The following is an 18,555-nucleotide window of genomic DNA, read 5'->3' on the forward strand; positions in this document are numbered from 1 at the left end:
GTTTCAAGCCGAAAGTGGACTGAGAATTCCAAATGACATTAGCACAGTAATTATATACTATTATTATTGAGGCGATTTTGCATGTATTTTTTTATAAGCATATTTCAGTTAGGATCAGGCTAAACCCTTATGTGTATGGGTCAAAGCAGGTCATACGCTTTATCCTGTGCCATATGTGTATGAAGTGAAAAAATTGCCTGTACGTGTATAGAGAAGGCAATACGCATATGGTATGACCCAAATTTTGAAAAAGTTTATAATTGATTTAGTCGGAGAATGCGATTTTTAATGGTTGGACGATTTTTCACTGCAAGAACACGTTTTGAAAGCTAAATAACTCGGATTTTCGTGGTGGATCAAGATTCTCATGAATCATAAGTGATTGAAGACTTCATTTCATCTGATTATCTAATGTCTACATTTTGTATGATGTTTTTCTTTTTTATTATGAGTAACTAAACTCCCCAATGCTAGGGGGTGTCCCTGATTTTGATTTGTTGATGATTTTGATTTGAACTGTGTGATAACAAATTTTTTATTATATTTGATTTACTTTCAATTTGTTCTTAATGCTTTCTCTTTTAGAAAAATTGAGTTTGATCTTTGGTTAATATTGAGACAAGACTGACATTTTGAGTATTCCGTAATCTGTAATTCACTATGGACATATGAATTAATTTGAATGTTTAAAGATTTACTCATTGAGGACTAAGGAGTAACCACCAGAATCGATAATCATTATTCTAAAATAAGTTGTTGCAAGGTCACGTCAGAATTGTTAAAGCATCCAATCACACACTATCCCTAATATGTTTACTTATATTATTCTAGACTGTTCAAATGCTTTGTTTATTTTTACTTGTTATTTTATTTTCTATTTCTCAAACACCAATTCAAAACCTCCAAGTCTTTTGTTTAACTAAATTAAAACACAAATTTTGTATTGTAAAACAGTCCTTGAGATTGATTCTTGAGATTTTCCATTATTACTATATTGACAAATCAGTACACTTGTTAATTTATTGATCAAGTTTGTGGCGCCGTTGTCGGGGACTACCAAAGATTATAGAGTTTAAATTTTATTTTAGTTAAGACTTTGTTGCTCTGCAATTAAAATTTTAGTTTAGTTTTTTATTCATTTTTATTTTAATTATGTTACTGCTAAGATTTGTCTTATATTAGTATGCAAAGAGAACTCTCATCTGATTTTTATTTTGATACAGAATCAGAAATAACATTACACGCTCGACTCAAACCATTCAGATAAAATCAGGCAGAGAAGTAGAAATACTGGTTATGGCTGCAAATCAAGAAGAAAGACGTCTTGTGAATTATGGAAGAGCAAACGCCTCACACTGCCGTTTAACCATAGTTACCAACCAGTGAATGTTCTAAACTTTTATTACACCCAATTACTATCCATCAACTCGAGAAAAGATCCTTCACAGGAAAAATTAATGAAGATGCAAATAAATATATGCAAAGGTTTCTTACTATGAGGACTATTCTGAAGATAAATGGGCACACTAAAGAAAGTAAAATGTTGAGAATGTTTCTGTTTACTTTAGTTGAAGATGTCGAAGATGATTTTACTCACTTCTTGTAGGAAGTATCACTACTTGAGAAGAGTTGTAAACAATTTTTCTGAATGAGTATTTTCCTGCTTCAGTTTTCGTCATAAAAATATATGACATCATTAACTTTAAACAAAAAGAAGATGAATCACTGGGTGATTCGTATAAGAGATTCAAGAGATTACTTGTTACTTGTCCTACTCACAACCTATATCAAACTAAACAGATGCATATGTTTGTTAATGGGCTCAGGTTGAATACTAAACAACTAATTGATATAACTGCTTGTGGCTCCTCCAACTTTACAACATCCACTGATATCAAGAAGATAATTAAAGTCATTATTGCTAATGAACACTTAGAGTTATATGATAGGTGTACAAGCCAAAAGGAATGATCGATTTGAAACTAGATACTCAAAGTATAAAAATTGAAGATCAATTTGCAGCTGAAGTGGAAAAAATACTTAAGGCAATGAATATGAGTATTCAACAGGTGGATAAGGTTCAATCGGTTCAAGTTGTTACTTGTGAAGGTGGTTCTCACTTTTCTATGTACATATGGGCAACAAACTCAAGAAGTTAATCATCTGAAATAGAACAATCCCTTTTCTAATACTTATAATCCAGGTTGGAAGAATCATCCTAACTTCTCATGTAAATATCAACAAGGGAGTGTTCAAAAGCATGGTCCTATTCATTATTAGCATCAACAACAATATCAACCTCAACAAAACTACCAAAATAAGTTTCTACAATAATATCAATAATAAGCTCCTAAGAAGTCAGATTGGGAAATATCCATTGAAAAGATGGCTGCTCAAAATTCCCAATTCCAAGAAGAAACAAGAAACAACCAAAGGAACACCACAACTTCTATTAAGAACCTTGAAGTTCAAATGGGTCAAATGATATAACAGATAGTTGGTTCTCAAGCACAAGGTACCCTTCCTAGTGCAACTGTGACAAATTCAAGAGAGCATAATAATATGAGTGTTGTGATGACAAGAAGCGGGAAGACAAGTGAGAATCCCGAAGACAAATCAGTTGAAGAAGACCATCTCTTACAGGTAGATCTGGAAATAAAATACCATCAGAAAAGCCCTGAAGATGTAGCTACACCAAAAGTGATTGAGAAGGAAAAACAAAAATATCCAAGACCTGTCATTAGACTCTTATATCCTCAAAGAGCAAAGTAGAAGGATCAGCATTAGAAGAATTTTGAGAAGTTCTTAGAAGTCCTATATATGCCAAGTTCATGAAAGATATCATCTCCAAGAAACACACAACAAACACTGAACCTATACTTTTGACTGAACCATGCAGTGCCATCTTACAAAGTATGAAGATTCTTGTGAAAAATAAAGATAGGGGCTATGTCAGCATGCCATGCGCTATTGGAGACATAAAATTCAAGAAGACACTTATTAATTTGGGAGCTAGTTTGAGTCTTATGCCTTTATCCATCTACAGAAAGTTAGGCATTGGTATGGTTCAAGACACCAAAATGACACTTCAATCTACATACCAGGCAGTGAAAATACCTTATGGGATAATAAAAGATGTTCTAGTAAAAATAGATAAATTTGTGTTTCCTGTTGAGTTTGTGATTCTGGAAATGCTTGAAGATGAAGAGATTCCAATTATCTTGGGAATACCGTTTTTAGAGATCGGATGATGCATGATAGACATAGAGGAAGGAACCATGACTCTAAAGGTTTATGATGAAGAATTAAATATTGATTTCCGGAACACGATGATGTACAAATATGATCTGGGGACCCGTAATACAGTTGAGGTGTTAGACAATGAATGCTTAGTTTGTTCAGATGCAAACACCAAAATTACCTTTGGAAAGAGTCCTTAGCCTATCTGGTCAAGAAATATAAAAGAATGAGGATGAAAAAGAAAAAGAAGCACTAACTATGATGGAAGCACAACCTCAGCGGAATAGGTCCAAACCACACAGGTGGGAGGATTTAAAAGCACTACAAGAAGCAGAAAGCCAAAAGGAGTCAGAAAAAGGTACGGAGTTGAAGCATCTACCTGAGAATCTCAAATATTTCATCTTGGACGCTCAGAAGAATTATCCAACTATCATAAGTCCATGGTTATAAGAAAAAGAAGAGGATAAACTAGTACAAGCACTCAAGAAATACAAGAGTGCCATTGGATGAACCATTGTAGACTTGAAAGGAATCAACCCAACAATTTGCATACAAAAAATACTAATGGAAGATGATCACCAACCAGCGGTGCAACCCTAAAGAAGATTGAATTCAACAATGAAATAAGTAGTTAGGAAGGAAGTGGTAAAATTGTTGGATGCAGTTCTGATTTATCCTATATCTGACAGTGCATGGGTGAGTCCCATGCATGTTGTGCAAAAGAAGGGAGGAACAACAATGATAATGAATGAGAAAGATGAATTAATTCACACTTAAACATTAACTGACTAGCGAATATGTATTAATTACAGAAGACTCAACACCACAACAAGGAAGAACCATTTTTCTCTCCCCTTCATTGATCTAATGTTAGAGAGGTTTGTCGGTCATGAGTATTATTTCTTCCCTGATGGATACTTGGGATATAATCAAATTGCAGTAGCCCTTGAGGATCAAGAAGAAACAACGTTCACATGCCTGTATGATATCTTTACCTATAACCGGATGCCATTTGGGTTGTGCAACGTCCCTGATAAATTTGAAAGATGTATGACATCCATTTTCACTTACATGCTTAAAAAGCATATGGAAGTGTTTATGGATGATTTTTCTATTTTTGATTCTTCTTTTGATAACTTTTTGACTAACTTGTCTCTTATCTTAGAAATGTGCCAACAAACAAACCTGATTCTAAATTGGGAGAAATGTCATTTTATGGTACATGAAGGTATAATGTTGGGTCACAAAATTTCCCATAAGGGAATAGAAGTTGACAAAGCAAAAGTGGAGGTTATTGCTAATCTCCCGCCTCCTGTGAATGAGAGAGGGATAAGAAGTTTCTTAGGACATGCAAGTTTCTATTGCAGGTTCATAAGAGATTTTTCAAAAATAACTACCTTTGACTAATTTTCTTGTGAAAGACAAATCTTTCACTTTTGACAAAGAGTGTATAGTTGCATTTGAAACATTAAAGAGTAAGTTGATATCAGCACCTATAGTGATTGTCTCGGATTAGTCTGTCCCTTTTGAGGTCATGTGTGATGCAAGTGATATTGCAGGTTCTATTAGGACAAAGAAGAGAAAAGCGTTTGCATGTCATATATTGTGCTAGTCATGTTGTGAATGCTGCTCAAACGAATTATGCAACTACCGAAAAGGAGTTGTTACCAGTTGTTTATGATTTTGACGAATTCATATCTTACTTACTAGGCTCCAAAATAATTGTGTATACTGACCATGTTGCTTTGAAGTTTTGTTTTCTAAACAGGAATCGAAGCCAAGGCTTATAAGGTGGATATTATTGCATCAAGAGTTTGATCTTGAGATCCAAGATAAAAAAGGACGTGAGAGCATTGTTGTTGATCACTTGTCCAGAATGTCCCCGATCGAAGAAACAAAAGAGAAACACATAATCAAGGATGAGTTTGCTGATGAACACATCCTAGCAATTAATGGCCCTGGTTTGCATACTATGTGAACTATTTGGTAGGTGGTGTAATCTTTGATGATTTTGATTATAACAGAAAGAAAAAGTTTTTGCATGATTGCATGTTATATCTCTGGGATGATCCATTCCTTTAAAAAAAAGGTAGATGGATGAATTTAAAGGTGTGTCCCAGAAGAAGAGCAAAGGCAATTCTCAAGGCATATCATGACTCAGAGTATGGGGGGATTTTTAATGGAGATAAGACAACAACTAAAGTTCTATAGTCAGGGTTGTATTGGCTTGTCTTGTCTAAAGATGCCCATTTCATAATGCAAGAATGTGACAGATGCAAGAGGACATGTAATATTTCAAAGAGGAAACAAACGCCCAAAATTCCATGTTGGAGGTGGAACTCTTTGATGTTTGGGGTAAAAATTTAATGGGACCGTTTCCACCATCGTTTGGTAAAAACTACATTTTGGTGGTGGTGGACTATATTTTTTAGTTGGTAGAAGTTGTGGCATTACCCACAAATGATGCTAAGGTGGTAGTGAATTTTCTTACACGAAATATCTTAGTAAGGTTTGGAGTTCCAAGAGCACTCATAAGTGATGAAGGTACACATTTCCTGAATCAACTTATGGAAAACCTAATTAGGAAATACAATGTGAAGCATAGGATCTCTACCCCATACCACCCTCAGGCAAGTGAATATATGGAAGTATCTAACAGGAAAATCTAACAAATTCTAGAAAAGACTAGGAATGCTTCCAGAAAAGATTGGGCAACAAAGTTGGATGATGTACTTTGGGCGTACATAACCGCTTTCAAAACACCCGTAGGTATGTCTCCTTATCAGTTAGTTTATGGAAAAGCATGTCATTTACCTTTAGAACTATAACACAAAGCATTATAGCCCTCAAAATTGTTGAACTATGATCTCTCAAAAATGGGTGAATCCATAATTCTTCAGTTCCATGAGTTAGAAGAATTTCAATGTCAAGCTTACTAGAATGCCAAAATCTATAAGGAACACAAAAATGGCATGATTGAAAGATTCAAAAAAAGTAATTTTGGGAGGGACAATTGGTTCTGTTGTTTAATTTTAAGTTGAAGTTGTTTCCTGGAAAGCTACAGTCTAAATGGTCTGGCCCATACATCGTCAACAAAGTGTTCCCACATGGAGAAGTAGAGCTGAAGAATCAGAATAATGGGGACACCTTTAAGGTCAACTGGCAAAGATTAAAAGCCTACCACCAAGGACAAGAAAGTAGCTTGGTAGAAGAGGTACACTTAACAACACCCTAGACTGGTCATACGTCAAGCTATAGACGTTAAAAAGATAGTTTTGGGAGGCAACCTAAAGGAGGTAACAATAGTTTTTATATTCAGTTAGGTGATTTGATTTATACTCTTTCATTTCTCATGAGCCGTGTGTCAAAAGACCAAGCAAAATTAGAGGAAATGTTAAAGGCAGGACAACACAAAAAGAAAAAAAATTGAAAAAATGTTGCCTTGTTGCCCATACGTGTATGACCTACCCCATACGCGCTTGAGTATTTGAAATTTACCAAAAATAACAGGTCTCTGCTCATACGCGTATGGGAGCCCTCATACATGTATGATGAAGTTCAAAAGGTGCGAATAAATTTGAAAAAACAAAGGCATATGTGTATGGCCAGGTGATGCATGTATGCAACAGACGCTTGGGCCCATACGCGTATCATATGTAATTTGGTTTTTGACCTGATTTTTGCCTCTGCCCATACACGTATGGGATGTGTGTTACGTGTATGGCCTTGTCAGGCCGCATATCATACACGTATGGCGTGTACAAGCACCTATATATATTTTTCTGACATTTTCCATCCTACCTCATACGCTCTGACTCCTTCTCTCTCTCTCTCTCTCTCTCTCTCTGACAATAATCTCTGAAATTTTCATCTGGTATTTGAAGTTTTTCTCTATTTTAGTTGCAGATCTCAGCATCATTAACAATATGGACTTTTCATCTTCTTATTTTGATTCTACAAGGTTTACGTCTGTTGAACATCAATAGAGGTTTTATAGTTTAAATGACAAGAAAATTATTAAGGAGAGAGCATTCAATCTATATTCAGACGAACACCCTGACATTAACAGTGTGCTAAAAAAACACAAACTAACTTTTATGAATAGTCAGATCCAACTAGTGGCTAAGGATCTGGTACTTAAGTTCTATGCTAATTCATACAGACACCCCTATGAGGACATCGTTGCAGAGCCCAAGTTTATATAATGGGCCAGGGGAAAGTATATTAGTTTTGATTGGACGATTGTGAACAAGCTATCGAAGATGAAGTTCAGAGAGTTGAATTGTCCGTTTCTGATGCAGAGGACTACTGCTAGATCGAGATGGGCATATAGAGTGATGTTGGACCTCTTGGAACTACAGGGTATAGACATTGGAAGCCAACACCTACCCCTATCCCGAGGAATATTATGGTGGTTCATCCAGATGTGGTCCCGAAAGCATGTACCTATTTCTTGCACCATACTCTGGATACAAATCGTAGATATCATGAGCTTATCACTATAAGAGCTTTGGCCTTGTATTTGCTGATAACCTGACAGCCGATGAACATCGGGCGAATTATTTTTGGTGACATGGATGAGATGGCTTAGAGTACGACGAAGAAGTCTCTGGGACATGCTTTTGTGATCCTCATACCGTGTAAGAAAGCAATAGTCGATGACTTTACTGATGGATGCATGGTGCATGGTGCATCCTGCATGAGCATTGAATGTTGCGTGTATAACTGACCACCCTATGAAGGTAGCACATGCTCAAAGTGTTCCAACTACAAAGAAGAGACCAACATAGTTTGTAGGACCGAGCATACCTCATACATTACACATACATGAGGGAGTGCCTCTTGCTGATGAGGATTCTTAGTCACACATGGACAAAATGAGCATGTTCTACTTCATTTCGAACTTCTGTGCACATACTAGTCTACTTGATTTTTATGATAACAATGTTATATATGTGTGAGAATAATTTTGGTACCCTAATGGTTTGTTATTGTGTAGCTTTAACATCCAATTTTTATTCTGAGTATATGACGTGTAACATCATTAGTTTCTAAATATTGTGTTCCAATTCCTCTTCTGCGTTAATCATGAGAATTTATGAAAGATGTCCAAGTTGTTGTTGTAACGATCTTTCTGCTTCTATGCTGATTCACTCATGAGAAGTTTTTGAGGAGATGTTATGTTTCTGCTACAATGTTCTCTCAGTTTATGCTTCTGGTGTGACTCTGATCATCAAGTATCTGAAGAATGGCAAGCTTCTGAACTTTTGTTTCTTAGCAGAATATTCTAAAGATCCCAAGCCAGAGGTTGATGTTATCAACGTTCTGACTGAAAAGTATGAAGATTTTGATTATTCTAAATATCTCAAGCCAGGCGTTGAGGTTATCAAGGTTATGACTGAAGAGTCTGAAGATTTTGAAGATACTGAAGATCTCAAGCCAGACTGCTGACGTTGTCAAGGTTCTGACTAAAGATTTTGAAGTCTCTGAATCCAACTGTATGTTTCTTCATTTCATGCTTCATTAACTTTCATCATAAGCCAATGAATTTGAATATAAGATCAAAATGGATACGTTGTCAAATACTACATCGTACAAATCAAATATTCCTTCCACTACCTAATATCGTGGGAAAAGGAAGTATTATACATCACACATGTCACTAATATTGTAGGCGAAGGACGATACTATGTGTAACTCATTTCACCAATTCAACAGTGATCAGCCGCATTATTTGGTATCCCCATTTTCCCCTCCAACAGTCTCTTTTCTTATGCTATATAAGTAAGACTTGGAGACTTGAAGAAAGCTAAAGCGCTGCAACAATTTGACAACTTTATTTCTTTCTGAAAAGCTATCAATTTGTATACACAGATTTTCTTTAAGTGTTTGTATTTCATTTGCGTAAACTATGCTTGTGTAGAAGCATCTTGGAACACAGTAAATCTTGTTCAAACTGTTTGTTTGATTTTCCTTAAGGAAAATAGGGTATAGTCAGATCCTTGAGAAGACAAAGAAAGTTGTACTTTGTGATTCCTTAAGGAGACTAGGGTATAGTCGAATCCTTGAGAAGACAAAGAAGATTATTCTTTGTCATTATTATAATTAGTTGATTATAGTGGATTAAGTCCTTGTGTATAAGGCAAAATAACCTTGGTGGGTGGACTATGATAACTTTGAGTTTCAAGCGAACCAGGATAAAAATACTTGTGGTTTTATCTCTTTGTTATTAACATTTAAGTGGTGTTATTGAGTTGGTAAAAAGATTTTGTTTTTAAAACCTAATTCAAACCTCTAATTTCTTGTGTTTTTCACACATCCAATTGGCATCAGAGCTCTGGTTCTGACTGTGATAAAAGATTTATCAACACTTCACCATGTTCAGTGTCGATCCAGTTTGTGTGAGAAACAATGGTTGCTGCTAACGCTGCTAACGTTGTTAACAACAATGAGATAGACCACTACAATGCTAAAACACCAATCTTTGATGGTGAGAAATTTGATTAATGGAAATATATACTTTAAAGTTTCTTTCTTGGATACGATGTTGATCTCTGGGATCTTATAGTCAATGGCTATGTTCACCTAGTTAATGCTGAAGGAAATAATATAGTAAGAAGTGTTATGACAGATCAACAAAAGAAGGATTTCAAATTCATCATAAGGCTAGAACTATATAGCTAAATGTTATCTCTTACACTGAGTATTAGAAGATAACAAACAGAGATTCTGCCAAATTCATATTTGACTATCTGAGGATGACTAATGAGGGGAATCCTCAAGTAAATGAGACAAAGGCTTTGGTCTTAATCCAGAAGTACGAGGCATTCAAAATGGAAGATGATGAAACCCTTGAGACTATGTTCTCAAGATTTCAGATGCTTGTTACAGGACTGAAATTTCTGGACAAAAGATACTCTACAACTGATCATGTGAAGAAAATCATCATAAGCCTCTCCAAAAAATGGAGACATATGGTAACTGCCTTGAAGTTGGCAAAAGACTTGAACAACATTAGTCTTGAAGAACTTGTTAGTTATTTAAGAAGCCACGAGATTGAACTCGAGGAAGATGAACCTCAAAAGCCAGGAAAACCTGTTGCTTGAAAGTCCAAGCTTGATAAGACAAGAGCTTATCAAGCCGAGGAAGAATAAGAAGTTTCTAATGAAGACTCAGAAGATGATGATGAGTTGTCTTTGATCTCCAAGAAAGTCAACAGACCCTGGAGAGACAGACACAATGGGAAAGGGAAGTTCATAGGAGATAGAAGTGTTGGTGTAAGCCCTAGAGGCCAATACTTTTGGTACTTGTATCGAATTATTTGTTAATAATAAAAAGGCTTTTTCTTTATTATGTTTGTCTAATCAAGTCCCTAGAATAGATAGTCCGTTTAATGTATCAAGTGCGACTTAATCATGAGATCACATTAAACATAAGGACATTATTCTTAAAGTATCCATAGTCGAGCTTTATTATGAAGTGGGATAACATTAAAGCATTAAGACTATTATGTATATAGACTGATGATCACATCTCATGGATCACGGATAAGGAGTTATCAAGTCTTAAACATAGGTATGAATATTAAGAGTAATATTTATATTGGATTGACCCGCTATGAGAATACTATATAGAATGTTATGCAAAGTGTCATAAGTTATTCTCATGGTGATAATGGTGTATACCACCCTTCGACCTGAAACCACTATGGACCCTAGATGTAGAGTCGAGTGCCTTATTACTGATCAAACATTGTCCGTAACTGGATGACCATAAAGACAATTGATGGGTACTCCACAAAGCATGCTAAGGGACATGAGTGACCTAGATGGAATTTGCCCATCTTGCGTAACATGATAAATGTCTATGGGTCCAATATTGAACTGGACAAGGATGACACGGTTTATGCCTTGTGTTCAATATAGACATAAGGGCACACGGGTAATTGTACACATAAATATTATCACAAAAGGATTTGTCAGATCACATGACATTTTCGTGTCTTGGTAGTGTAGCGGGGTATTCGTTACCATTAGAAATATTAACTAAATCCAAGGTAAACCATACAAGTCGAGTCGCCACCACACTTCTATTTATCCAAAGGAATGGTTAGAAAGCGAACAAAAACCTAAAAGTTTTAACAAAAACTAGTAAAAGAGAAACAAAGATCTGGGTAAGGGGGTTGGTTATGTAATGGGAAGGTGTTAGGCACCCAAAACATCCTAGGTACTCCTAGGGAGCCCTTTTCATACTTGTTGCAAGGTTGTTGTTTTTGTGAAAGTTTATTTATGCAAACATGATTGAAGAGATGAGAAGAGAATATACAAGTTATTTACATTTTTGTGTTTGGATGGATAAACCCATTGCCTACGTACCATCTTCACAAAGATTAGGATCAAAACCTCGTAGTTCGGGGTAAAAATCTCAAAACAAGTTGGTGAATTGATTGGTCCAAAAGCCTTGAGGTCTTTTGTTATCCAAGGGAGAAAACTCAACCTAAAACCACAAATCCACCATGTGAGGATAGCTTCAACATGCTAGTGAGGGGTTAACCCTATAATAAGCATGGAAGACTCATTGTCCATCACTAAGGACATAGGTGAGTGTTACATCTACCACAAGGATAACTCAAACCTAATAGCTAAAGGTTATGAAAAATTTGATTAAGAAAGTGGCCATTGGAACCACAAGAAGACATTTGAATGGGTTATATTTACCAATTAGAAGTATATACAAAAATGGTCAAAGTTGACTTAAAGATTCAATTCAAAATAAGTGTTATGAAAAGAAGGTTTGAAAATCAAAAGCCTAAGGCTTAGGTTTCTAATGTTTGCACAAAAAGTTTTGGCTTGGGTTAGAGTGGAGAGAAGAAGAAGAAGGGCTACAGTCCTAAGCAAAGCAAAAAGAGGAGGGATAAAGAAACAAAACCATAATGGAGTTCCTCTCTTGAGATCATATAGATGATCCAAGTAGCTCCCGTCCTTTGGAATAAGCAATCACAATAATAGTAAGCTCAAGCAATCAAACAAGTCTCTTAAGAGATCCCCAATGTATCTTGTGTCTTTCACTTTGGATGAACATGGCAATGGCCCTCCAATTTGAGCTCTCATAGAATTCCCTAGCACAAAAGCACACACATCAAAAGTTTCATGAAGTAAACCAAGGATGGACAAGAGTGAGTTTAGAGATTTGGTCCATATTCATCATTAAGGTCTTTTTACTCCAATTTTGCATAGGGGATGTCCTAGAATCTAAGTCCATTTCTCCATTCTTTGCATAGGGTATGTCCTAGAATCTAAGTCCACTTCTTTGCATTTGGTTCTCAACAATCAAAACAAAACACAAGCACAATAGTATATACACAATTATGTGCTCAAGTGAGCAAAAGGCAAATGGCATTAACATAAACATGTGCTCAAGTGAGCAAAGAGAAAAGCAAATGGATAAAATGTGCAAGAATAGTAAATTGCATAAAAGTAAATAGCAAAAAGTAAATGTTAGTTGTTAATGGTTAGTGTTAGTAATTAGTGTGCCATAAGGCAAATTTAGCGCTATGTTAAGCAATCGTAATTGGACTTATGTAGAAGTCACAACTATCTGAGGCCGATCAATAATAATGTAGGCAACAACACAAGTTAAAAGTCTTGATTAGTGAACCAAGTTCCAACAACTTGCCATGCCAAAAAGAAGAAGAGAAATGATCTTGTATTGGTTTAAGCCTTTTGCATGATTTAGGAAACAACCTATCCTTAATGCAAAGCCATTCACTTGATCAATTGATCAAGATGAATTAGATTTGGATCAAGGAAGATTAAGTCTCCTTAATCAATGCTAACTTATCAACCTTCAACTCATTGATCAAAAGAAAGAAGAAGAAGAAGATGAAAAATGGAAATAAAAATGGCAAAAATACAAATGCATTAAATGAAGTACAATGTACCAATCATCATATGTTGACCAATAACATTGAAAGTTAAAGTCAAACAATAAAAAAAAACAGAAGTGGGATGAATATTGGAAGTCAAGAAATGAACAAAATATTTTTGGCATTTTTAAATATTTAAAATTAAACTTGAATTAAAAAAATAAAAGAAAGGTCAAACTTCAAAATTACTTCAAATCAACCTTGAAAGGTCCAAGTAATTTATCCTAAGTTCGACAAGGTCCAACAAAGTTGGACAAAAAATTTCAGCATTTTTAAAAGTCAAAAACTATTTTTAATCAATTAAAAATGAATAAAAATAACCTAATTGAACTAAAATCTCAAATAAATCTCAAATCAATTAAAAAATTGATGAGAATATTTTTCATAGATTCATCATCATTCAAATAGGTTAGGAAAATATTTTTGTATTTTTTGAATATCAAAAACTATTTAAAATGAATTAAAAACAACCAGAAAAGAGAAAATTCACAAAAAATATCAAATGTCAAAAATAAAAAATATTAAAAATCATTTTAAGAAACTAGAAATTATTTGGAGACTAATGCAATTGGTCCCATATTTTTTGGATTAAAAATGAGAGAGTTATGAATTTTTGAAATAAAAAGGAATTAAAGAAAATAAAATCAGAAATTAAAAAATGTGGAAAATCAGGAAGCGTTGGATCACGTTCATTAATTGACGTGGCCAATCTGATGGTCCTGAAGCGCGCGCTCATGGTGAACCTTGGTCAAACGCGTCACACAAAGAATTAAAAAAAGTCATAACATCTAAAGGCCGAGATTAAATCTGGAGATGAGATCCAACGATCCAGATTCAAACTGGCAATGGACGGCCACCGGAGCCACCTTCTTCTCCGATGAGCTTCCAAATTCCGGCCAGATTTGCAGGTTTTCAAACCTTCACCATTTCGCACGATCCTTATACCAAAATGAAGCTGGGGTGATGTACATCACCCCTGTAACCTTGAATCACACTCAAGATTCCTATAGGTTAAGAAATATGAGGTGGAAGATTCAGGTATGAAAAATGCAGATCAAAGAAAAACAAAATTGAAGCTACCACTAGCTTGCCTCTCAAGTGAGGACTTCAGAAAACACTTTGGCCAGGCAAATGGATCAATATATGATGAGTTTCGAAGAAAATACCAGTTGGAGAACAAACTTGAATTCTGGAGATTTGAGCTCGATTCCTTGCTTGCTTTGCCAAAACAGAAGATCAATGAGTTGAAGGATGAAGGTTTAGAAGCTCTAGATCCAAGGATTCAACCAGATGTAGTTGAATTTTGGATCTGAAAATTTTGAAGAAAAGTGAAATAGCTTCTTTGGTAATGGTTATGGATTCATTTGTGCAGCATCTCAGGCGCCATTAGGTTGAGAATTGAATGAAGAGGAACATGTATTTATAGCTGAGCTTGAAGCAATGCAAGGCAATACTCGTGTGCATGAGAATTGGGTCCTCCATGCATGGGCCTGTACAGGCGCATGTGAGGCCCAAAAGCTGATGAAAATGAATGCTGAACACAAACCACAAACTTGGTTGAATTGTACGTGTAATTTGAAGGGCATTTTCTTGTGTATCAAGATTTCATGTGAATTCCATATTTGGACCTAAATGTTCCCTTCTTCGAAAGTCCCATTTGGAAAATCCAAACATGGGCATGTGAGTAATGGTTGGAAAGGTTTTGATGTAAGGAACAATTGTTATGTTGGGCAAAAATCCATTTGAAGTGTGGAGATTGGTGAAATTGGAGTTTAAAGTGCAAGGTGCAAAACATGCAAAGGCAATGTTTCTAAATTTGGCCAATGTTCAAGCCCTTATGTCTTGATGATGAAAGCCTCAAATGAGAAAACCTCCAACATAAAAGTTGTATATATTTTCATGACAATCAAAATGGACTTAAATTTTGCATCATTTGGATTTTTGATGAAATAGTTATGGGCACTTGAAGTTGGACTTTTTTGCCTTTTAATGCATTTGGCCCAAAATGACCTATAATGTCTTGCATTATCACATGTATTTCCTTTGAGATTTTAAACTTTTGTTCAACATAACATTTGAACTAGACACCTTAAGATTTCCAATTCATTTGATCCCACATCAAAATCATAAGAAATGAATGAGTTATGTCCTCGGGAAGTTGACCTAAAATTAGGGTTTCAGTCAAAATGACCTATAATGTCTTGGAATGGGAGATGACCTTACAAGATTCAAATCAATTTTTGATGAACATGAAAGTTGTTCATATTGTCCTTAAGAACATTTTTTCTTTTGGAACCATCTCCATTTGACCAACACATAAAACGTTAGGTCTCAGTGCATTTCAAAATAGTCAGATGAATTGACTGATCAACTTCTCAAGGTCATGACTCATATCTTGATGAATTGATGATTGAGGACACTCAAACAAGTTCAAATATGCATGAAATGATGAATTAAATAACTTCCCTTGATTGTATTTGATCATGGGCTGAGGTTGCTTCAAGAGCAAGGCATTGTAGATGATCAGATGAATTAGGGTTTCCTTGGGAAACAAACCTCAAACCCTTTGACTTGCTTTGATCAAAATGATGAATTGAGATGCTAGGAAGGCATATTTGATGGATGAGAGCTTTGGGAACCAATATCATGCTTGCTATCATCTCCTCTTGACCTTATCATTGCACAAAGGATCTCCTTGAAGCTCTTGACCTGGTGATTGCTCAAGCTACAAACAAAAGATGTTAGTGACATATTTTTGTGCTTTTAGTTAGTAAACAAAATAAGAAAAGCAATGATATACAATTCAAGCATGCCTGGTAATCTCAAACCACTCACAAGAAGTCCCTCCCAAAGGCAAAGGGAAATAAGATGCTAATGATCCTTGAGGCAATGCAAGTGCAATGTTATGATGCCATGAGGGATCTTAGGGACAAAATTGGGGTCTTACAGATGCCCCTATTTAAGGTCATTCTAGCCGGAGAAGTGAAGGTTAAAATCTTCGTCTCGACGGGGTAGAATGGGCTTAAATAATAGCAAAGAGACGATTTTTGGTCCCTAAGAGACCTCATGATGCAGATGTATGCATGCAAATAGTAACTCTGTGGGGATAGGCGCCCCCAAAAGAAAAAGAAATCCAGAGAAACTAAAAATCTAAAGGATTAATACACTCACTAGGGAGACAGAGACTCTGGGGGAGTAAAGGGTGAAGATGCGTGAGCAGGTCACGACTTGAGACATGCTGAGAGACACGGAGAGAATCCATGAAATAAATCAATGGAAGGACTCGAGCTGACTCGAAGATGCATGTATTGGGAAATATGCCAATACAACCAAAAATTATCCGCGACGGATACTTCGGATAAAAAAAAATCCTGACTCAGGTTGGGATGTCCACTAAGGACTCAACTGAGGAAGATCCCAACAGAAATCTCCTGGGGAAGCAACGGGATGAGGTATTATCGGTTACTGGGTAATAAGCTCAAATAGACGGGTGATCTGAACACTGGTATGAGGGTGAGAGAACAACATGCTCGGGAAGAATGAATATCTAAGACCGGTATAAGGGTGAGAGATATCAATCAACCAAATCATCTGAGGAAGACCTAAAAAGGTATATTTTAACTCAGGAAAATCTGACTCCACAGGGGACAAAAAGTCATAATAGGGAGCAGAAGGAAGGAACACCAGGGATGTCAGTTACTGGGCATATAATAGGTGACCAACCAAAGCGTGAATTGGGGAATATTCCCAAAACACTCATCATCCGAAAAGAGGGCAAAAAGCAAACTCGATTATGGGATGGACATTCGATTCCAAAACAGGGATACGAATCTTACTCAACTGGGGAAGAACAAAAGGCTTCGACCAAAGAGTGCATGAGATATATTATCTATTACCGTCAGAACGTAGATAATATACTCGCATGAAAGATTATTCATAACCGGTTACTGGGTTAATAAAGGATAGATCGACCGAGAGAGAAAGGCATCGGGATACCGAAACTAGGTATATAATGATGACCATTCAAGGGGAACAACCCACATTACCGACAACCGGTATAAAAGATGACTTGCCGGGGATAAACTGCCTAATCAGAGAAATTATCCAAAAAGAAGGGAATATCAACACCGAATATTGGATAATGATAACCGTCAAGGAGGGGATTACATCTACCGGATACTGGGTAGAACACCACGGAAGAGTAACCGCCATCGATTAGGATGAACAAGAAGGTTAACTCTGCAAAGGGGAGAAAATAGGGTTTACAACTACCGGTATAAGGGTAGAAAACCATAGACTCTGCCGAGGATAAGATGAATAATTATCGACTACTGAGCAATTATTCATTTATACCACGGGGAAACACAGGAAACAGTCACAAAAAGGCCAATTTATGATCAAACCAAAGAGGCAAACTGAATCAAGACTCGTCCTAGTGAGGATATAACTCAATAGGGAAACTCATCCCAATATATGTGTTGGGAGGAAACGAAAACAACTGCCGTCCACGAGGATATAACTTAGTGGAGAATGCGGAAGGAAAGATAAATACTTTCTGCTTAATGGGCTGACTCTATATCGAGGGACCAGACACCGACATCTGCTTGGGGAATGTATTACCAATTAGCAGAGAATAACAAACAAAGATATATGGCAAAGAATGCAATATGAATATCCGAATGTTTGAAAATTATATGCACACATGCGTGGTTTATGTATGATGAATGCTGACAAACAGACATTTCTAACACAAACAACTTCAAAGAAATAAGCACACAAACATCCGACACTACATCTCAAAAAGAGAAAGCCAGATTCCACAGAGAGTATCCAATGTGATGAGGGTAAGAGAAACCAAGAAGCAACAAAATCTTTGCAGGGGATGAATCATCAGTCATTCCAGCTGGGGACAGGAGTTTATTGCACAGATAAAATCTATTGCATAAGCAACTCCACTGGGGAATCTATCCAAGGGATAAAGGGATTCTGGGGATCAACCACCAAGTACCGTACCCACCAAGGAGATCACATCTGCTGAGGAGGAAAGGTTGCTACTCCGCTGAAGGGGAGAGTGGTGAATATCTCAACAAGCATTCCACTTAGTAGGATAAACCACAAAAGGCTCCGGAGGAAGAAGATACAGTCATGCCAGGAATACGAACAAATGTCTTACCCTGTTGGAGATCATACCATCCTTGGGAGACCACTGAGGATCTCCTAAGTATCTTTTCGTCGTTGTGAATGTTCACTTTGTTTAAAAAACAAGTTATGAAAAATTCATTTCTTCAAAACAATGATATTTTCTCAATTAAAACATGCAAAACATTTGTCGAATAGAAACAAATAAGAGTGCAAATAATTGGATAAAAGGCTCAAATTTATTTGATGGA

The sequence above is a fragment of the Lathyrus oleraceus genome, chromosome 7 (genome assembly GCF_024323335.1).
Source record: "Lathyrus oleraceus cultivar Zhongwan6 chromosome 7, CAAS_Psat_ZW6_1.0, whole genome shotgun sequence".
Classification (NCBI taxonomy): domain Eukaryota; kingdom Viridiplantae; phylum Streptophyta; class Magnoliopsida; order Fabales; family Fabaceae; genus Lathyrus; species Lathyrus oleraceus.